The sequence below is a fragment of the Diorhabda carinulata genome, chromosome X (genome assembly GCF_026250575.1).
Source record: "Diorhabda carinulata isolate Delta chromosome X, icDioCari1.1, whole genome shotgun sequence".
Lineage (NCBI taxonomy): Eukaryota > Metazoa > Arthropoda > Insecta > Coleoptera > Chrysomelidae > Diorhabda > Diorhabda carinulata.
The window spans coordinates 56,326,990-56,351,488 of NC_079472.1; the positions used below are offsets into that span (position 1 = coordinate 56,326,990).

General features: G+C 33.2%; 1 protein-coding gene across 3 annotated transcripts in view; it reads right to left on the bottom strand.

Moving 5' to 3' along the window:
* Positions 1 to 24,499, bottom strand: part of LOC130902804 (pleckstrin homology domain-containing family G member 5) — a 306,366-nt gene that overhangs the window by 201,986 nt on the left and 79,881 nt on the right. The window contains exon 1 of one of the 3 annotated variants that reach the window (XM_057815136.1): positions 19,105 to 19,350. The exons of the other annotated variants lie outside the window; for them this stretch is intronic. The gene's annotated coding sequence lies outside the window, so the exon portion shown is untranslated. Of the gene's footprint in view, positions 1 to 19,104; positions 19,351 to 24,499 lie in introns of those variants that run through there. 3 annotated transcript variants of the gene reach the window in all.

The window sequence follows — 24,499 nt, forward strand, 5'->3', positions numbered from 1 at the left end:
TACTGGAGCTTACAGAACATATCTCCCATCAAAAGTTTGCAAGTCGAACTAGGAGAATCGTTACTAGCTAAAAGAAGACAATGTCATATGTCAGTAGTATAATGAGCAACCATTAACATCCAAACTACAATAACACAGTTGCAAACATATATCGTCGACTATCCCTTTAATCAGAGAGTTTCTGAATATATCAGATATGCAGTTTCCAGTTAGTTTACAATTAAATATTGATATACCTTCCCCATGACTGATAAAAACTCAGAGCATTGACACAAGTTTGAATATCTTTAACTGTAATTATAACACTCCTTAAATGCTTTGAGCTCCTTAAAAAATATCCATATCAATAACCCTTTTGAACTACTAATCAAGAAACTATTGCATCTAATACAAAACAATAACATAGATGTGAAATATTTGTTGGTGCCCTCTCATCAAGGAATACAAGGAAATGAAGATACTCACAAACACTCAAAAAACACTACGATTTGCAGTGATGTACATATGATGAATGGTGTGGTATATAGTGACGTGAAAGAATATACCAAAATGAAAATTAATTTTAAGTGGCAATCTGAGAGGTAAAGATCATTTAAAAAACTAAAACAAATAAAGGCAAAAGTTGAACAGTAGCCGCGAAGATGCAGTAGTCGCCCAGAACAGAATATTTACTATGTAGAAGTAACAAATCTATATATGCAAATTATATCTGAGAATTTACTGTAGACATATACTTTTAGCATGTACATTATACGCGTCGCAAAGACAAAAATGTAATTTTCCAAATGACATGAAAATCCTACTAAAAAAGATTTGCGACCTGGGTAATATCTAAGTATCTGTTAGATACGTCCTTGATTAACAAGTTGTAATTATATTACCAAATCCATCGCTGATAACCAACAGGGTTGATGCAGAATATTTGGAAACAAAAATTTAATAGTAAGTGAAACATTGTTTATTGTATATCGTCGGAATTTTATTAAAAATACTAGAAAGTAGCTAGAAGAGTTATTTGAGAAGTAAACTATAAAATGTTATCGATAACGTCTAAAACAGAGCGAAACATTCAAAAGAACATCACGAATTTCAAAATATAAAAAGGATTTTATGAAACTGATAGTGAGAACAACATTTTTGTTTTTAGAATTTTTGTAAATAATCCTTTACCTATCATTTTAATTCAAATATAACTAAAACCTAAAACAACCTTCTAGGAAATTTGAGCTTGTTTGTGTCGATTCTTAGGATCAAATAACATGGAAAAACACATTATGGAAAGAATATATGCAGCTCGATATACGAGGGCGATATGATATAAGATTGATTTTTCAGTGGTTATGAACTAATAATGATATTATACAGAAATATGACTAATAGATTAGTTTTAATACTCCTACAGAAAAACTTTTTTTTGTGTAAATATGAAAAATAAATCATTTGGAATATCAAATAAACATTATCATATATGCCGAAATTAGAAATGAGAGAAATCTTGGAAAAGTTATCAGAATATTATGCTGAAAATGCTTTATAAAATGAATCAATTCGTGTGTGGTTTCCTACCTAACCGAGACCATCATTTACTGCAACTACTTCGGATATTATAGATAAAATTACACTTAGTTTGTCAAGTGATACTACTAGATTCAGACCACAAACGCTTTCCGCTGCAAAGTTTTCATCATGAAGCATTCGGATGTTTCGTCAAGAATGCAATGACTCATGTTACGAATTAATTAATGACAATTTCACTTTCCCAGTAAGGCGGCACAGTCCTCGCGTTTCCTGGGAGAATTTCGATGCGCCAAAATATTTGCAAACAACGTCCATTATCTAATGCGAACGTCGTAATAAGTGCTGCAATCGTATCGAAACGCTGCTCAATTCAAATCAGTATTTCATTTCCCCACGTACAATTTGTTGTTCGTTTTCAGTCTTTTCTGCAACTCTGAGCAAATCTTTTTCCAGGTCTTCCGTAGACTCGTTTTTTTACCGCTGCCAGGCATACTCTTCTTTTGCTTGAGATAATAACGGAGCCTCATTGTTCATCAGTTCAATCAACGTGTTTTCTGGCAAATCATAAACGATCTGTGTTAATTTGAGCCCAATAGCTCGCGTTTCGCTAAGCTCTTGTTGAACTTGAACACCAGTGATGGCCAGATTACTCAGCGAAGTGCTGACAATGAATCGGTCATCTCTCTTGGATGTGTAAGTTTTTCTTCCAGAATCGCGTCTTCGATAAAATATACCAATCTATTGGTAACAACTGCATACTCTGGAAAAAACAGACTGACCCATTTTCAGCGCACCGGCCACTTCTCGCTAACTCTGGTCCTGTTGCAATAGGGTGACCGCTTGATCAGCTTTATCACTTGTTGTGTCCGTGTTCAAGGGGAATCTTTATTTGTTGTAATCGGAGATTTGTATCGGTTGACGTTTGATGGCTAGCTCTATTGTGAACCAGCACAAAACATATCATTGGACAGTGAGAGCAAGAAATATTACAATATTTTATATCTATGCTATTACCTTTAAGATTTTACTAAGAAAAATACCATTTCGTGTTAAGTTTCTCTGCCAGTGACTTGATTGAGTCGATTTATTAGCTATCGAGTCGATTTTGCAACAATAATCATGGACTTTATTAACATATTTGTGTATGGTAGTACTTGTGGGTGCTCTACCTGAACTCATGAATTTCATTACCGCAGGTTGCATGATATTATAGAAAGAATCAGCCACCGATTATAGGTTCGTCTTAGAAAAATGATTTTTAGATACCTCCCTAATAAAACATCATCTGCGATTGTTATTCGTCAGTTATTATATTTATAGTACCCCAAATTTATGTAACGGATACAGAAAATTTGTAGTTAATCCCAGTAGAATGTTGAGATTAGAGAAAAGCTAAAATTATTGGATTATTCCTCACAACATGGTGTGATGACGTATTCTCTTGATATTGCGGATAAGATAGATAACACGTAAAACGAACATCAACAATACTAGTGATGTTTCGTGCAACAGAAACATATAAACACTTTTATATATCTAGCAAATTATTGATTTGGTAAATATTTGAATTGTATTAGGAGAAGTTAATCATCTACGAAGCTTTCAGTTCAAGGCTTTTCACAAGTAAGTGCTCATTTTACGACGTAAATGGGATTTTATGAAAACGCTGAATTTATTATTAGAAAAATGACTTCCTACCTTTGTTTAGATAGCATTTCTTTTTCTTAATTCGGCAGCTGTGAGTTGATAAACTATAAAAAATGTAAGAAGTGAACTAAAAACAACAAGCGTGTCATTCTAAGGAATTTATAATAACTATCAAATAAGAAAAAGAAAACTTTTTGCGTTTTCACTATTTTTTATAATCTTAGATGTCGCTATGGAGAGATATATAATTAATATTAGAAGACATGGTACATCAAAAATCATTCGCAGAAATTGATTACGACAACAACTGATATATAAATTCGGTGGAACACAACTCTCCTTCCAAAAATGTTATCTCTTTTTCTTAAGATCGAGATAAAAAACCGCCACATGACCTTCTTGATCTAAAGAACGATTTTTGATATATTGGGAGCAAATGCCTTGAATTGTTTCAACTGTATAATTTTTTGTATTATAACATTCGACAGAGAAATTGACTTGTATTACGATAAAGTATATCCAAATATTCATTTGATTGTTTAATTGGAGCGAGCTTTTTATCAGAGTGAAAAATAGAGGCACACACCTTGCAAGCGGTTTTTTTCATGTAACCTTTTATGTAAAATACTGAATAACAGTTTGGTTGAAATCAGTTCATTATATATTTCATATTCAAAGGTTATTAATTTGATATTTTGCAAACATTTCTAGATATTATATTACGGTCTAGGGACTAAAGCAAAATTCGTGCTAATATTATTATTTTCAGAAGTTGAGAACCACTTACAAATTCAATTCAATTACAAATTCAGTAGGTCGGAACACTTTTAGGATAATATTTACTCCACTTTTCCTCGTTTCTTCAATTATTTTTCCACGTCCAAGATAATGTTAATCAACAACCGCAATTGTTTTCTCTATATTTACTCGATAATAGAAAAAATTTTTCTCTATTTAGGTATCAAAATTAGATAACATCACAGTACAATAAGTGCAGTGAGAGTCCAATTGTTTATCAACAGTTAAAACACAAGAGTTTTGAAATTTTGAGTTAAAAAAAAATTATCCTTAAAAGAGAAGCTCGAGTGTTTTTTGGCAAGAATAAACGACCGGAAAAAGAAAATAAATAATTTATATATAACATTTTTTGATTCCATTACAAGTCATTAAACATGATGTGTCGCATTTGTTTGGAAATCTCATAAAATTTTACTCAAGCGTGGTTTTTGTAGTAACCAGATGTATAACTGCGACGAAATTGCAGTTTCGCAGCTAAATCGTCCTCTATCCATCTACACTTTCAAAGTATTGAAATCGAAAAAAATTCAGTAAAATTTGTGATGATATTATTCTTCATAATCGGTTGTAAGTTCTTCTCATTCTTTTCAACGTTGCTTGTTATTTCTTCGAATGGAATGAGAAGTCAATAACAAATTAATTTCTTCACAAACTCGAATGTACAAGTAAGAATGATTGAATCGGAAGTCACAATACGTGAGTGAAGAAATATTAAAAATGTTTGAAGAAAAACGTAATAGTTTATTAAATACATAATTGTTATAAATTATTTGGTTTGATGTACTGATTTCAAAATTTTCTTCTCTGGTATTCAGACATGTAGAATGTTCATTTTGTTTGCTAACTGGGAAACTGTACTAGCAAGGTTCGAATGATTGTTAATTTTATTATTTGTAATGTCAAGCTCAATTTTAGTTGCAGAATATTTGGTCCAAGTAGAAATCGTATTAATACCTGTTTTGGGGAAGTTTCGACTCACAAATAACAAAAAAGATAGAAAAAGCAATCCAGTAATCCACAAAAAATACTAAAGCGTCAATATGGAGATAATTTATCGAGTTTTGTCAAGTACGAAATTACGGTCTGTCGAAAATAATTTCGTTACAAAAAGTAGCAGATATATTGAAGAATTGGACCTATATTATCAAAAAAAGGAATGGAGAAGATTCAAGATGATTCAAGAAAAATATTTCAATGAATACAATGTTAAATTTGATTATTTTGTCGACATAACTTTTAAAGAAGCTCGTGATGAGAGAAAGTTATTCCAGAAAAAAGAAAAGTCTTTCAGGTAGGTCATAAGTTTCTTTGTATACTCTTGAAGTAGCTCTTCCAGTAAAAATTGTAATTGATTCATTTTACGCTCCATGTCATATTTTAAACGGTCAATTAAGAGGTTAACTCACTATTGCACATTCCGTACATTGGTTTATGATTTCAGATGCTTCGAAATCGGTACATAGTTACTCTTTATTGATTGCTCGTTATTGTATTTTTTTCCAATCCATCTATTTTTTCATTTCCCTCTATTTCAGAGTGGGATGGAACCCACATGAAATTAACATTTATTTTGTTACTTCTGCAAGTGATTAGCTCATTCTTAATATTAATGGCAATAGGTTGGTTGGGTTATTGTTGGCAGATTGTCGTTACTAGATTTTTGGAATCTGAATTGAGAAGACAGACTTTGATCCAATTTTCTGAAGTGCTTCTAGAATGACAATCAGCTCAGTAGAGTGGATAGATGTAATAGGAGGGAGTACAAAGGATATCAACAGGTTTTTGAAGTAGAAAGCGGCTCTAGTTTAATCTTGGTTTTTTAAAGCATCTGTGTATACCTTATCAAAGTTGTCATATTTACCTAAGGTTCTTAGGAATTCTTGTTTTATTATATTCGTTGGTGTTTCCGATTTATTGAGGTGGAGAATTTCTAGGTCTGTAGTAGGTTAGGATCCGCATACAGCTGATCTATCTTAATCCGATTGTAGTTTCCAAATAGTCCTCTACTGTTCTCTATATTTTTTAACAATCTTCTTCCAAAAGATTAGGTATACTTTATATTTTGTTTTCAGAAACCTCCCAATTGATCGGCTACATCCTGTATGTGTATTGTACGGTATAGGTCCAAAATAATATAGAATAATTTAATAAAAAATTCTAATTATTATTTACAAAGACGAAACTATTCTACTTTCGCATAATAAAAACATAAAGCGTGCAACATTTGGAAAATAAGCGTATATTGTTTTAGTGAACTACCGTGATTTCCATATACAATGGAAAATATTTTCCGCCCCAGAGATTCAAGTCCTCAGTTGGTTAGAAATGCTCTTGAAATACGGCTTTTCCCATGAGTAGCTTTATTGCACTTCAAGGTATTACTCTAGTATTGTAGACTAATAAATCTTGTTTAGTCCATCTAGAAAACCGGTGATCAGAAGCATTATTATTGATATTGGAGTTTGATAAAATTCGGAAATATATATTCATTTAATCCCTCGTAGTTGATGATTTAGAAGCAGTCGATAAGTATAAAAGCATTAAAGATTATAACAAAAGATGATATCAAATGATGGAGATGTACATAAAATTAAAGAATGGACGCAACTTGTGCAAGATAAGTAGAAAGATACTAATAACAACGACCCATTTAGGAGTGGAGAAGGCGAGCTTGTAAAATTGAATATTCATGTTTGGGAAAATATTTTGACTTATACATTTCTTTAAACTGAACCGATTTTCATAAAAATTATTATCATCCTAGTTGTTGCTTTTTATTTTGAGAACTTATTTGAAAAAATTCAAAGCTACACTTGGATATTACAAATCATAGAACTACATAATTCGACGTTTTATCGATCATACACACAGTCTAAACTCCTCACTTCTTCATTGCTTGCAAATCTTTGACCACCGAGCCATTTTTTCACGTCTGGAAACAGAAAATAACTCTACGGTACTGAATCTGGCGAAAGGAGTGCATGGGGTAGCAATTCAAACGTTAATACATTGATTTTGATACTTGTAATAACAAATATGTGAGCTAGTACATTGTCTTGATAAAACAACACTTTCTTCTTAGACAAATGCGCCGTTTTTGCTTGATTTTTTCTCTCAAACGTTGCAATAAGCTCGCATAATACTCGCCGTTAATAGTTTTTCCTTTTGCAAGACGGTAATGAAGATTATCTCACGCGTATCTCAAAAAACCTACACCATGACCTTGCCTGCGGATGGAACGGTCTTTCTTTGGAATCGGGTCTCCTTTTTCAGTCCATTATTTTGATTGTTCTTTTGTTTCAGGTGTGAAGTGATGGACCCACGTTTCATCCATGGGTAGGGCAGACATTAAACAACGTTGTATGACCAGCAACTCAGTGAACGACCAAATGAGAGGACGACTCCATAAATGGAGCAGAAAATCTGCAAAGAGGTACTAGATGATTTTGGACTCAAAGTGCGCAAGCTGGAAAATATATTAGGTACTTCCTGTACAGTGCGGTACATCGCATATTAACAGAAAATTTGGACATAAAAAACTGTGTGCTGCTTTTGCTCACAATGGAACAAAAACAGCGCTATGAATATTTGGTTTAACTAAAAGGAAGATGTTCCATCATCATAGATGATAATATTTATTGACTGTCTTGAAAAAGGAAAGCAAAAATGGCCGCATTTGTTTACACGCTTCACTTTGTCTCTAACTCATACTATTGTTCATAGCTCCTATGAAAAATTCTTGGGTATTATTCAAATTGATGTGGAAGATCATATAATTCAACTTGTGTGTCTCTGTCTGAATGGATCTAATCGAGGATTGAAATCCTTGTTATCAAATGTATGGCAAATTCAATGTAGTTACAGCCTAACTCTCCAAGTAAAACTATAATTTGTACGTTGAATGAGCTATTAGATCCAGTAAGCTCCCAAAAGTTTTGGAAAACCAGAATTAATAGAGCCATAATTTCTCTATTTTATAGGAACAGCAGGTGATACACGAATGGACTAAATTATGAGGTATACACATTCATATAATCTGTTTTACGGCAGTTATTCCCAACAATTCATAATTCTTGCTGAAGTTGAATTTTCCGTATTTTGGATACTATAATACGAGGATTTGGACCAACTCAGTCATTATTTAAGCGAAATGGCAGAGCTTAACATGTGGAATGAGAAATATAACAATAAAAAAATTGAAATCAGGACAATTAAAAAATCAAAATGTTCGTGAGCTACAGAAAAAAGAAAATATGTAGTGTCGTGAATACTTAAGACATTTTTTGATTCCATTACAAGTCATTAAACATGTGTCGCATTTGTTTGGAAATCTCATAAAATTTTACTCAAGCATGGTTTGATTATTGATTGATTATTATTTATTATTATATATTATTAAAAAAATTCTAATTATCATTATTAATTTATTTCTTCGAATGGAGGGAGGACCATAACAAATAAACTTCTTCTGAAACTCGAAGTGACTACTTTGTCACAATACGTGACCAAAGGAATATTCAAAATGTTTGAGGAAATGGTAATGAAACGTACACTACCGGTCAAAAATTTCGCCCTTCCTATAATCCATTCATCAAATTTAATAACAAACAAGATGTTGATGATCCGGAGCAGACTTTGGTCATGTTTACATGTAGTAAATCAGATTTTTTGCATCGATATTTGTTAATGGATCAACTTCACTCTGGAAACAAAACTGTCAACATCTGTGTGGACTGCAGCCAGTGACCTACGCCCAAAGGCATAACAGTCAGCTGGGAAGGTTTTGTGCTCAGTATTTTGGGAGAGACAATCAGTAGCAAATACTACATAGGATTGTTGGATCGAATGCAAGGAAAAACGGCTTCATAGAAAAAACTACTGTTTTACCAAGACAATACATTGATTCACAAATCGATGGTAACGCTGGTTAAATTGAACGAATTGCTTCCTCATCCCCCGTATAGTCCAGATCGGGCCCCCAGTCACTACTGGCTATTCGTTCATCTCAAAAAAATTCTCGCCAGTAAAAAATTCAGAGACAATTGCTGAAACTGAGGCCTATTTTGAGACAGAAAACAAATCCTTCTACAAGCACAGCATAGAGAAGATAGAGAAGCGTTGGAATTCGATTTTTGGAAAAAAAATGTGTTTTTCTTAGTTAGTCACACGATTTATTGTTTGTGTTACATGATTGATAAATTCATTTCAATGGTTTGTCAACATAAATCCCCGAAAAACGCACAATATTACTAGAAAAACTGTGAATGATCAATCAATCATTAAAATCCTTTTGTTGCTCTATTATTCTTCCAACAGATATTTTTCGAGTCCAGTAGACAGTTCATTTTTACAACATGAATATCGTAGCAGATAAAAAATAAATTGATAAATCATTATTTTCTTCAAACCTACATAGAATATCATTTTCATCGAAACTATTATTAGAGTTCGAATGAACACTCCAGTTACTCTCTATTTCACTCTTTCTCAATGTCGTATCACTAATCAATCATATTTAAATTACGAAACTGACATTTAACTGTTATTATTCCCAAGTTGCTGATGCCAATTTGGTTTATTTTTAGAAAATATCAACGTTGAAATTAGCTTGCGTGAACGTCTATAAATATTGAAAGGTAGCTTTAGAGCGATTCATAAGGTGTAACTATCAATATAGAATGATTTGAAGTAATTATAGATACATCGTGAATCAAATTATTTGAAGCATATTAAAATTCCGAATCTCATATGTCATGTATAATTAATTATTATGAAAATGATGTATATAGTAGGGTCCATGAAGGTCTTCCCATCACGTTAGTCAATCCACGATTTATCGAACTCCTAATATTTTCTATAAACTATATTCTTCTATCAAAATTTATCAAACAGACCAACATGAGATCGTTTGTCTTCTTCACAAGACATACGTAATAGTTTTTGTAAATTGACAATAGTGAAAAGAGATAAAGATATAATTGACGTAGCGTGAATAAGTGACCGTACTAATTAATGGTTGGATTTGACGTGAGCTTTGTTTACTTTGTTAACATTAGAGAATTTTTGGGTTAGACTTGTATTTTTCGTTAAAATCAAGTTATAAAACTAATTTGACTTTTAATTTTACATGAGTAAGTACGAATTTAGTACATAATCAACTTCTAAACGTTTGACATTTCATAATGCCCAAAATCCCGTGAGACGGGAAGATTACAATGTTCATTTTATTATTTTTAAGTGATAATTTTATACAATTTCTAAGTCTCTGTCTGAATATAATTGTAACAGTATATTAACCAACAGTTATTTTCAGGATATGAATGGAAAACAGATTAATTCACTAGCGTAAGAGTTTCTTATAAATTTGATTGAATATTTTGAGATGAAAAAAACAATAGCGGACCTTTTCAACTTCTTTCATCTCTTCAAGAACTATCGTACTAAAATTAAATTCAAGTTATGGACATTTCTATTTATATTATATATTATATACTACTCAGTCGGACACCTCGATTAAAACTAATGATACAGAATGTACCCGATGGAACTAAAATGACATCAAGGAATACTTTACAGAACATATATGAACAAAGTAAGTGAATAAATAACCAACTTAAAAAAAAGTATTTATAGATCAAACATATTGCTAACCAAAAAGCATGTTTTCTTCGAAAATATAAATAAAATCGTCATACTCTGTTTTCAATACAAGTTATACGAACTGTGGCTATTAAATAAAGTGACTGCACGCCTAGAGGGCGCCCTAGATGGGTGGTGTGAAAAACGAGTAGTGCGTTGGGTATCTAGATACCTTATCTATACACGACCTGAAACACGTTTCCGTCATAATCTCAAATTTCTCGTTAAATTGAAATAAACTCCGACTGAGAGCTATAAATTGTTGCAAGAGGCCTAGGGGGCAATTCTCTATCTCGTGCGCGTGTTTTTGAGTGGTGTAAGCGCTTTGGTGAGGGCCGAGAGAGCACTGAAGATGACCAACGCCCAGGTCGCCCTGTTACTGATTCAACTCCAGAAACAGTGACCAAAATCAACCGAATTGTGCGTGCAGATTGTCGAATGAACATTCGGATGATTGCCGAGACTGTAAATAACCATAAAGAAACGGTTAGAAAAGTTTACACGAGGAATTACACATGACCAAAGTTGGTGTCAAAAAAACTGACTCCTGACTCCTGCTCAGATTTCCTTGAGAGGTTAGAAAAAGATCTGCGTTGAAAGGGACCTGATTTGAGTCGATGGAAGAGGTAAGGCAAAAAACGGCAGTGCTCCTAAAGGCGCTCACCAAAGAAGACTTGCTCCGATCAATGGAAAAAACGTATGGAAAGGTGTGTGGCGAGAGGAGGGGAGTATATTGAAGGAGAACATTCGAACGTAGAATAATTTTTATAATAAAACCGTTTTTCGTAACCAGTCTCGTTATTTAATAGCCCCAGACCTCGTATTTGTTGATGAAACATGGATATATCCCAAGGTAAACAAATTGAGTTCTTGGTAGGACTATATTATTAAGTTTGGAAAGTTATCCATCCTGTATATCGATATTTTTATATAAATATCTTTAAGCTAAATATGATGTTAACATATAATTAAAACATGAACAATAAAAAAAATTAAATTCATTCGTCATTTACAAATTCGTGAAACGCCAACTTTTGGGATATTAGTCATAAAGTTTATTTTTTGAATTGAAAGAAAGTTTGATGTGATCCATATGAATATTGGTGCTGAGGTATTAGTAACGTGATAAAGACCCCGCCATTTTTACTGTATATTCCTAACACTAACAATTTACTAAACTGGTTTGAAATATATTCAATTATATATAAAACTCTTCTGTGATCCGAAGTATTGGCAGAATTAAAGGTTTCTAAAAGCTATATTTCGTAATAGTGACTAAAACAGAGAGATCACTCATTTCAATTTATTTGGTGCTAAAATATATGAATAAAAACTTTAATTATGAAATTAGAAAGGGAGAGGTAAATACTACTCTACAAGGAGATTACCAAGAAAAACACATATCTACAGATAACACAATCAACCGGTTACTCTTAGGGAATACAGCTGAATATGTAATTTAGAGATGCCTAACCAAAAGGAAAAAATGGAAATTATGCTCGGAACAAAAAAAATACGTATTTGCAGAACGATTCTAACACAGAGAACTGATAATATATTTGAAATATGGGAGAGAAAAAAATATTTGGAAACACAAACCCAGAAGATGAGTTATAGAGAAAACTAACTAGAAAACAAGTGGATATTCGGACACAATCCTTCATATGAAAGCACGAGCACACGAATAAGATGGCAATAGGGAAACACACCAATGGGATTTTTTGGAGAGTAAAGAACCTAAAGGTGCAAGAAGAAAACGAAAAACAAATAGCTAGAGGCAGTCATAACGTAATTGAAAAAGAGAGGAGAGAAAGAATTGATATTCAAAAATGGAAACAACTATTTAGAAAGATGAGTAAACATTTTTTAGACTTTGGCTTCTGCAATAATGTGTACGTAAAAAGAATCTGTGCACGAAGTAATTTTTATTGTTTATTATAAGGTGACTTATATTGACACTTGTCAATTGACGAATCTATCGTTCCTCTAATCTTTAGAATTAGAGGCACCTACGGGATTTGGAGTGGAGATAGATGAACATGCGTTGTAAGTTTAGTACGAATTTGATCTCGGTCGAGGCAGTATTTTGAAGTGCGTTCTAAAAATCAATAATTCTGAATAATGGTAGGCTATAAAATTTTTCTTCAGATTTTAAGTTTTTGGAGAAGTCGATGGATGGATGAATTGGAGCATGTTAGAACTCTATTGTTGACGTAAAAGATAAAAATCATGAAACAATGGCTATTAGAAATACTATTTTTATTCCCAAAACATTTATTGTTTAATAGTTTTTAATCATGTATTTATAGTTCGTAGATGTGGGCTACCGTGAGTTTGAGCACATTGACCTTCAGATAGACCCGTCGTGCCCCACTTGACGTTGCCAAAATCCGATGTCCTTTGAGATGCCGATTAGGTGCCTTTGAGGTCGTTAGGCAGGTTGAGGGGTTTGCCCATGTGTTGAAACCGCACTCACAGATAATGTGGTCTGCAGTTTCGTCCTCCTCCACGCACCAGCGGAACTCCGTATCATCCATGATGCCCATGGTGTGAAGGTGACGTCTTAGATGGCAGTTTCCGGCTAAAAATCCGGTCACTAGTTTGATTTCGCGCCTATTTAGCTGGAGCAGTTGTTTGGTGAGAGACGAGTGGAAGGCTGTTGAGAGACGTCATGACAGCGCTTTTGGCCACACCAAGGATGGGTTCTGGGCCCATTGGTCGGTGCGCCGATCCCTAGCGAGTGACTCCGCTTCGTCGTTGCCTTTGTTAATGATGTATTGTAATGTAGTTGTAAGGCTTCACGTAATGTGTGAATTCTGATCCTTCTGTATCAATTCGGACAATAACTCTAGATATTTCTCAATTTTAGTTTTTATAATACAGACAATAATCTTTCGAAGCATGTTTGTGAAAATTTATTATAAATACGCTTTGTAAGTTGTGGATTTCACGTAATGTATGAATTTTGATGTTCTTTTTGTATTAATTTATTAATTGGAAATAACTCTGGATATATCACAATCTTGTTTTCATTATGATAACAGATAATAATCTTTCGAAGCATGTCTGTGAAAATTTATTAAAAGTACGCTGTTCAAGTTGTGGAATAATACAGATTATTTCGCTGAAATATAATTGGGCATTAACACTAATGAATCTTGGAACATTAACGGTTCGCCAAAGTTATGAAACTCGTTAGGAAAGTTATTGGTCTCTAAATCATAATGGTAATAATGATATAATGGAAAAATAAATTTAAAAAAAAATACTTAGATCGAATATCGAGCACACAATGGTCAGTTTACTACTATCTATCACATCAAAACTGATAAACTGACTGGGAAATATTTAAACAAGAATTAAGAGATAGAATTAACCAATCAGAACTAATGAACATAGACGAAGAAGCAGAGAAAGCAATGATAAATATACAGTAAGCAGGATGGAACAATACCAAACAAATTACAAGAAAAAGGAAAGGTCACAACTATCCCAAAGAAATCAGGTAACTAGTTCACAGAAGATTAAAACTGTAAAAAATAAGAATATACTAAACAACTTCATACAGCAAGTAAGAAAATAATATGACTTGTTATTGGCCATGGCGAATGTAAGACGAATGATAGACGGATCCGAAATTGGAGTCGTTTAAACTCCATCGGCAAATCGGTATGGATAATTGGGATCTTCGAAATGAGTATCGTCGCGTAAATTACATTGTTCATCAATTTATTTACTTAGCACTAAACGCGTTGCACAGTTTAGGTAGGTTTACGTTTCGAAGCATATGATTTTTACGGAACCAACCTTTAGTCCAAAATTGTGCGCTGGTAAGCCAGGCATTTCCAAATCAATAAGTATTTTGAATGTCACATCCTCGTTCTTCGATAATATCTGTCCCGAATTAGGTCATTTTTTTTAGAATGTTTGTAAACAATCCTTTACCTATCATTTTAATTCAAATATAACCAAAAACTAAAACAACCTTTCAGAAAATTTGAGCTTGTTTGTTTCGATTTTTAGGATCTAATAACATGGATATACGAGAGCGATCTGACATAAGTTTGATTTTTAAGTGGTTTTGTGCCAATAGGTGTTCATATTCTTATTTTATGATACAATTTGTTGATATTATATAGAAATATGAAAAAACATTAGTTTTAATACTCAAACAGAAAAACTGTTTTCATTGTCGTGTAAATGAAAAAACAATCATGTGGAATATCAAATAAACAATATCTTCTTCGCCGAAATTAGAAATGAAAGAAATCTTGGAAAAGTTATATGAATATTATGCTGCTTCTTAAGATTGACTTCGAGTATCGTCACGTGAATCATATTGTTCATCAATTTACTCAACATCAAACGCTTTCCGATGCACAGTTTTGGATTGATTATGTTTCGAAACATATGATTATAACGGAGACAACATTTAGTCATAAATTGTACGCATGTAAGCCAAGCACATCCAAATAAATGATTACCTTGAATATCGGATTAAATCCTCGTCATTCGATAATGTCAGCCGCAAATTAGTGATTTAGAAAGAACCATTGTGTTTTTAGTGTTTGCTAGATAATTTCTGTTTTCGGGTGTTTTGCCACAAAACTCACTCATGTGAGTTATTAATGACAATTGCACTTTCCCATTAAGGCGACACATTCCTGGCGTTTCCCCGGAGAACTTCAATGCGCTACAATATTCGTAAACAACATCCACTTCCAATGCGAACGCCGTAATCAGTGCTGCAATCGTATCGAAATGCTGCTCGATTCAAATCAGTACTCCATCAATTTCTCCTTGTGTATTTTACACGTGAATTTCTTGTTCTTTTCCAGTCCTTTCATTGGCAATGTTTCCAAGTTGCATTATAGCTTCCTATACATGCCCTACGGAAACGGAATAAAAAGTATCTCATGTCTTTTTCCTGGTTTTAAGCTACCTATCCACTAATTTTCAGCCAAATCGGTTGGGCCGTTATTTAGTTGCCAAAAACCTACAAAAATCCATAACTCCACATTGAATGTCCGCGCCTAGTTCCTCTCCAACTCAACCGATTTAAGTGTTCAAAAACAAAAGAAAGAAGATATTTCAGCGAGTGTTCTTAAACCAAAACGAACTCTGTACCTATATTAGAGCCTGAGTTATTGAGGATAGAACGTGTGTATGTGAAAAACTCCCATAAATAATGTACAGGGGGAAATCGCATTTGAGTATAACTTGGAAATGGTGAAAATTAGATGAAATCCGATGGTTGATTGCTGATCTGTGCATCAATACCTTTCATTAAAAAAAAAATTAAGCAAATCGGTTGGGGAGAACGCCTGAACGGACTCTGAATGGAAATCATCAATTTTTTTAATATATAAGATATATATTGTCAAAAAATGCATTGGGAAATCATAGAGTGAGATCGGAAAAAGTAAATAGAAATTAGTAGCGGAATGCCAAAATTGACAATTGACAGAGATGAAATAAACTATACTAACAATGTTATGGAAAGTGGATGATCATCAATAGATCCAACGAAGAGTGGAAATAGATATTAACAGAAGTAATACATTGAATGAAATTTCTAGAAATGTAGAATAGTGGAGAATGGATACGAGAAAATACACTAAATGAACAAAAAGCTTTTACCGTCAAAATAGACGGAGAGAGGGATGATTATCTATGTCAAGATTCACTATTTTGACAGTACTAATATAAACATACGCGTATTATTCGCTTGGCTTCTACGTATTGAAAAATGTATAGCGAAAGTTATCCAGTTATATAGGAATCAATAGAATTCTCGACAATATACGTTAATTGAAAACGGGACAGTGACTAATTTATCTTTTCTTGAAAGCTATTGTTTTTTAAACCATCAATCATTCCAAATTATGCCCCAACAGGGAAAATTCACTAACTGGAATTTGAGATGGTTGTATTCCAACACTCTTTATTAAATCTGTGAAATACGGTAATTACCGCCACAAAATAATCATGGACTCATTGTTGTTAATTTTGTTATAAATATCTTAATTAATGGATGAGACTTGGGTGCTTTGTATTCTCTATATGGAAACATGAACAAAATACCGTTTAATTACAGAAATATGTGAGAGACTTTATGGTTAATAAGTTTGTAATGAAAAATTTTCCCGTAGTATTTTGGAAGATTGATGCTTGTGATAGATGAACAAAAAAACTTGATGTATACACATACATCTCCAACATTTCTTCGCAAAGTTGAATCTTTACACGTTTTGAATTGTTACACCATTCAAAGAATTCTCATATACATGGTGAGTCATGAGGAGATTCATATACTTCTACCATATGTATTAGCTCCTTTTATTGATTAATTTAAAGGGTGATTTGTGAAATTGACCAAGAAATTTAATTGGCTATAGTTTTTACACAACGCATTTGATTTTCTAAATTTGTTCATGATGCAGTACACTACTACCAAGTATTCGACTGGTATCATTAATATTTTTTCTAAATGCTATAAGTGATTATGATACCACGTAGACAAACCACATACGACATATGCAATAATGTTGTCGCACTTTTATTGAATTTTAAGAGAACGATCAAATCTTACCAAAAACAGAACAATCACAATGACGTATCAGATAAAACGGAACGCATACTCTGAGGATTGTTTCTAAAAGTACTGAGAAAATATAATTCTATCAATTGTTTTCGGTTTTAAGTATTTTCTGTGTAAATCAGTTACTTCAATAGTTCCTGAAAATGGTGATCAACGGGATTGGAATAAGAGAATTGACAGCCATGTTGTCTCACTGCCATTGAAAAATGGGAAGACGCCCCATCGTGCTCAAAGTACATCTCTCGGATAACAACGTTTGCTTTGGCAAATCGCACAGTCAGTAACTGAATATAAAAAATGTCTAAATTTCTAATTTTCTATTTAATTTGTTAAAATAAACGTCACCCCTATTGAATGTTTGTCATCTTTCTCAAAAATTTATGTACTGTGTTTTTAGTTCTTTCTATAAAGTTTTTTAATCGTCAGTTACGTGATCCCGCGATCATAATCAACCCTGGAACGTGCCTTAGGATGTTGTATCGGAGAAGTTTAGCTTGAGATAAACTGTAAAAGCAAGTGGAATCAAAACACCAAACAAAAAATAAACAGAAATGCAATTAGATGATACACAGACGGATCAAAAACAGCAGACGAAACTGGAATAGGAGTGTAGGGGTACAGAACCAAACACTCTGACAGCCTGGGTAGCGCACCAAGCATTTTTCAAACAGAAATCTAGGCAATTGAAAAATGTGTTCGGTTCAATCTACAGAGGAGCTATCCAAAACAGGAGATATAAGCTCCAATATCATAAATACAAATTCGTTGGGGATTGCCTAGAAAATTACCCTACAATGGATTCCAGGACACAGAAGCGAAGAGAAATGAAATAGCTGATAAGCTCGCTAAAGCGGTGGCAGGCAATCCCTTCAAGGAACCCGAACCCTTCTGTGGTATCAGCTACATAACAATGCAAAAAGCACTGGAAAAGAAGGTAGTTGGGAGCGAAACCAATTATTGGGACAACCTGCAAGGGCTAAGATAGGCAAAGATTCTCCTGGAAAACTACAACCAGAATAGATCTGTAGAATAAATCGATCTAAGTAAGAACAATCTAGGAATACTATTGGGGCACTGTCGCATCATCAAACACCTGAAGACGCTAGACCTGCGGCGTGCAGATTTTGTTGCACGGAGGACGAAGCATCTATCCACATTCTCTCAAAATGTGGAACTCTAAGAAACTTCAGAGCACTATACCTGGGAGTACTAGAAGACGGAGATCTCTGGCAAAAGCCATCCCATATTCTACACTTTTCAAAAGAAGTGTGATTAATGGATCGGATGTAAACACAATGTAAGCTATTTTCTCTTGTGATCTGAACCACTTCTTTATTGAACAATTTGATGCATTTCTTGTAGTTTAAATATTTCTTGGAATTGAATATCAGGGCATTCAAACTATGACATGAAACAAAAATGATAATACTGACAACCGACATTTAAAACAAAATGACGTTCCATAGAATATTATCATTAAGATAATTAAAAAGTGGTTCAAAAATGTCAATTGACGATTGACGTATTTCGTGTTTTATCATATTTATCTACAGAAACCAAATGTCGAATTTATGAAACATCAGTAGCTATATTAATAAAATAAAATATATAACGTCATAATAAATATTCAGAAGATTTCATTAAAACGTTACTCAAGATAGCTTAACAACTTCAGAGCCATAATAACTCACAGAATTGAAAGAGTTTTATATTGAATTTCAAGTCGTGTGGAAAAAATTCTTGCAACTGGTAATTTTTTTCCTAAAGTTCGGTAAAAAATTCTCCAATTACACACATTTATACAATTTCTAGCTGTCTACAGAAACTTTTCTCCATAATTTATAGAGAAAATATTTCCGGCTTTCCAAAAAATATTGTAGTTTAATTATTCAGAGACTTACAAATAATATCAAATTTTTTTCTCAAATTAAGACGAATGATCTTACATAAAACCACTAAAAAACTTTCTATTTACACAAAAAACTCAAAGATTACATTCAAACGTTATGGGAGGATATAGAAAAATTGCACAGGTACTCAGGAGTGTTAATTTTTAAATTTTTTTAAATTTGCGCGAGCTCCCTACGTTCGTAAATAGCGCGCAATTTCAGATTTCCACGATCGTGTTTGCCGGCTGTCCCGAGACTGAAACTTTTGGGACGCTTCGTGGCGTAAGGCGTCGAGGAACGTTCACCCTTCACATCAGGCGCTCCAGGGATGCGTATACTGCCCCCGTAGTGTTCCCCACAACAAATTGCGTTACACAATTATCGGTATCACAAAATTTTTATATTGGTACTACACTTTTAAAATTTTATAATTATCTTTATGTCAAAAATATGGATTTATTGGAGATAGATCTAGCAGAGGATACAGTTCAATATCATACAGATCAAGAAAAGAGCAAAATATAGATTATGAGTAAACATTTGTCTTCTTAAAGCTGATATTCCTCACTGGAAAATTAAATGTATTGGGAGGAGTAAAATAATGAGAGAATTAACTGGCATGGCTATCAAATAATGATATATTTGTTTATGAAAAAGACTTCGGGAGAACAACAAACTCGTTGTCATTTATATTATTGTATTCTGTGAAAAAACTTCTGTATGGTAATCAAAAATCTATAAAAGGCAAATTATCTGTGTATACGGATGATAAAGTATTAGTTAAAACAAAGGAATAAGCGATATTTTTACTTCTCTACGTATATTCCATCTATACGATGACGGCTAGACAGTTAAATGACTTTTCAGAGGTCAACAAAAATGATCATATGATTAGATTTTAGCTTGGAAAAACTAGTAAAGAAACCGAAAAACAGTTATGTAAATATTATCCTAAAACTACACTTCGTACAATGAGATGAATTGTAAATATTTCTTTGTTGGAGCTGATGCTAAACGTTCAGAATCTTCTTCACTTAATGAGCAAAGGACGAAAGAAAGAAGCAAGAGTCGTATTTTTTTTTCAAGAAACATGGTCATAGTCACAGTAATTTGGGGTTATAAAGGTGAAATCTCTTCATTATTTAAGAAGGGGAAAACAATAACTGGTCAATATTGTTGCAGAAAAATTAGCAACAATGCATAACGATTTATTCCCGCGTCTGCAATATTCACTTGATCTCGCTCACTCAGATTTCCTTCTGCATGAAAAAATGGTTCGTTTTTTGAAACATTGAGAGATTATAATTAATAGAAATGCGAATTATCCTTCTTTATTGAAAGGATTGTAACAATTTGTGTCTCACTGGACTAAGTGTGGAGAATTTAAATTACAGTAATTTTTCAATTGAATAGTCATTCTTCTGTCTAAGGGCCTTATCATACTAGTGAATTACGAGCGTCTTCGAAGCGAAGCGGGCGCCATTTTGTACTCTACAAACTCCAACCCGCTTCACTTCACTCCGTAATGAAACACGAATGTAAGAGGACGTAGATGCTCAATCGTATCACCATGGCATCATTGGGAGATTGGGATATTGATACAGAGTCATTTATAAGTAAAATACAAAATCGTTACGTAATATGGGATCAAAAAAGCAGAGAATTTAGTGATGGTAATTTGTAAAAAGGCATGGAAAGAGAATTAAATGATTTCAAAGTTAATGCGAAAAATGGCCGAAAGGATGTGAAAGTAAACCAGAAAACAACTCTGCGTTATCTCTTGTTTAAAATTCTAAATCAATTCATCCATGGATGTCAAATCATGGAAATTTTGAAAAAAATACAAGCAAATGTCTAACAGGTATGCTCCAAACTATTCAGGATACTTTACAAGTCCAAAGCCATCCCGGAATAATTCATTGCAGCCAATTAATTCTTCAACAAGTGTTTATAACGAGAACAGGTACTTACCACCTTTTATCCATTTGGTTAATGCTAAATTTGCTACAAACAAGCGACAAAAACGTTGCATTTCTGCCACGCGTTCGCGACTTCCTCGCGATGTGTTCGCGACGCATTCGTTGCGCGCTCGCTCCACCCCGCAGGCAATTGCAAACTGCTGTATAATAAGACTAAAACCCCTATTTCATAAATTCTCAGCTTTTTATTTATTTTTCTATATCCCTTAACTATCTTTTACGAGAGAAATTGTCAGATTATGAGTTATATTATTGTTCGGTTGAAATGTAAGCGCACGGCAGTTGTCATTTTCTCCCGATATCAATTTAAACAACATTGAAATGAATTTCTCTATGCTAAATAGCCATATAGCCTCCTTTCATGGAGATTATGAATTTAAAACACAGAATTTAATATTTTCTCTTCATTACTTTGATTAACAAACCATATCAAAGACTTGAGGACATTCCAATAGTTCAAAAATCAAGTGACTACATTTTTATTTTATATACATATATAATATTGATTGATTTGTCCTTCGTTTCATTTATATTAATTGAAACTCTTTCTAAGGTTCAGTGAAAACTACTTTGAAAGTATAGTGGAGTGAACATTGAGGAGAAACTGATTTTACTATAGTGTCAATCATTTTCATTGAAAATATCTAATATATATAAAACAGCTTAACCAGCTAGTAGTGACTATACTGCTTTCCTCCATTTATTTTTATTCATGGTTACCTTACGCCAGTTCATGGACGCCCTCTTTTTCTTTTCGCTTCTTCTTCTCTTAATAAGGATCTGTTCACCCAACTATCATCGTCCATCCTGGTTATACGTCCCACATAACGGAGTCCTTTGGTTCTGACCACATATCCCATCTCAGCTTGATTATAGTGCTTTGTGTTCGTTCGTCTCCTCCACTCGTTTTGCTCCTAGACTCCTTCGGAAATCTTCTTCTTTCCCATATGTTCATTTTGTTTTCTTCTTTTTTGTTCATGGTCCAACACTCGCTGCCACACAACACCGTTGGTTGTGTAACTGTCTTGTAAATGGTTAATATTGGCGATTCTAGAAATATCATTTGGTCTTAATATTCCTCATAGGACTCCAAACGTTTTGTTCCTTCTCGCAAGTCTATTTCCCTGGTTTCATATCCTTCGTTTGTCACTGTTACTCCCAGGACTTTATCAAATCAAACTCCCTGTTTTGCTCTGTCGTCACTTGTAATTAAAGTTATTCAAATCTCTTCCCATCTCCATGTATCTTGTATTTTGTTCATTTATTTGTAGTAGATATTCTTTTGCTTTCTCTTCAAAGAGTAGAAACGTTTTCATTAATTTTCAATTTTTTCATTCTACAACTCTTTTTCGACTCGAATATTGTTTCTGACATCTTCCAGACTTAATGGAAAAGTAATGAACAATATTATTAAAAAAGGGAATCTAAACAGCATATTTGTGGATATTTTTATTTGTGTAGTAATATAATTCATATCTGCCGTTGATATCTATTGCCAAAACCCTGTGAGGCAATCTGTTGTTTTGATTCAAAGTTGGTATTAGAAAGCGAATACGTTAATCGAGAAAGACAATTACCTCAAATTTGATTAAAAAAGTTCGTCTGATAGGGTTCTGCATGTAATCATATTCCATTTTATTTAAAAAGCACGAGAATATTCTGAATACAAACACGCATACAATATTCGAAAGAACAATTTGTCACAATCAAAATAACATTCTGTGTAAATAAATAGAAATATGATTTTTTATAATTTCCAAAGTCCTGTCTACTTAGAATCGATTATACCAATAAAAATAATAAAATCAATAAAAATAATAAGAATATTAGAGTTACATAGATAATTTCCAGTAGATTTTTTAAGTGATTAGATAATGTAAACCAAAAGATATAAAATTTGTTTTTTTTCTGCATCAACTTCAAAGAAATATTAGCCACCTATAATATTAAAATCAACGGTACTATTGATAATTTTATGTTTTTTGTATAAAAATCATAGATAATTTAATAAAATTCAAATCTTCATCTGCAATGGACTGAATTTTGTATAGAAAAATAAAACTATTAATGGATATAGAAAAGTGTATACCGTCTGTTTCAAATAGATGGTGGGGTTTTAATAGTTCATATTAAGAGCTAGTACCAAAGACGACAACTGAAGTACCGAAAGTTTTTTGGGTTTATAATTTGAATAACGTAATCTGTAGTTACAATTTGTTTCATATTGAATTTTAATCTGGGAAAATTATTCGTATATGATGTAATCATATTGAACCTCTTAGAGGATGGTCATTCACTCCATCACTAAGTTATCCGTTCGGAAGTTCTGTCATGAATTAGCAATTCCTATAATAGTCCGGTTAAATTAGACCAAAAAATAAGAGTGAAGCTACATGTTGCTAATTGCAACATAAACGTATTACCAAAATAAAATTATGTAACGAATGGATGAATTTTTGAGTACTCAATTAGAAACTTCTTTTACCAAAATTGAGATAAGTTCCAAATGATGACAAACCCTTTCTCGTTTGAGCTCATTCTTGGAAACTAGCAATACATATATTTGTCAAATATTGTTTATTATTGACTTGAAGATGATCATTATCGCCAGCCCTTCCATGGAAACTAGAGTGATGATTCGAATATATCATCATATGCAGCCTATTCTTACGATTATTCACGTAGCAGCCTCCTTTACATATTGGTCATTTGTTTGAGGTAATTTATGTCTATCGTTGGTAATTTGGGGCCATCTTCTTTATATCATCGTCCTATTTTAGATTACGCACCTACACGTACATCTAATTATCGCCCATTTGCAGACCTTTCCACGTTATCTAAGATCATACAAAGATGTCAGGTCAAAAAGAGGCTTTCATCATACCTGTTCAAATATAAAATACTTACTACCCATCAATTTAGGTTTTTAAGTAACAATGCACAAATTATGATGAATTCTTCCTCCTAAATAATGTCTACTCCAGTATAAACAGCCTTCACTCCGCTGCAGCAACTTTTTGTGATTTTTCTAAGACTGCCGATTGTGCTAATTAATATTCCAATTAAAAAATTGCAGTACTACGGTTTCAGAAGAACACCTCTCTCATGGTTCAAGTCATACCTTACCAACAGAAGTCAGCTAGTAAAGGTTGATACAACGATGTCTCCATGTGGAGGGCCCCAATGCTCAATACCAGGCCCTATTTTGTTTCTTTTGTTTATGAAAGACATCCGTGGTAAAATTTGTCTTTTTACAGACGATACTAGTTTCTTTTGGAGCAACCCTGATCTCACGGCACTTCATAGGACCTAATCACCCTCAAATCATAGTGCCATTCTAATTTGTCTCAACGTTTCTAAAACTAAAGTTTTATCATATAAAAATACATTGCATACATTGTTTATTAAATAACAAACACCACCATTGA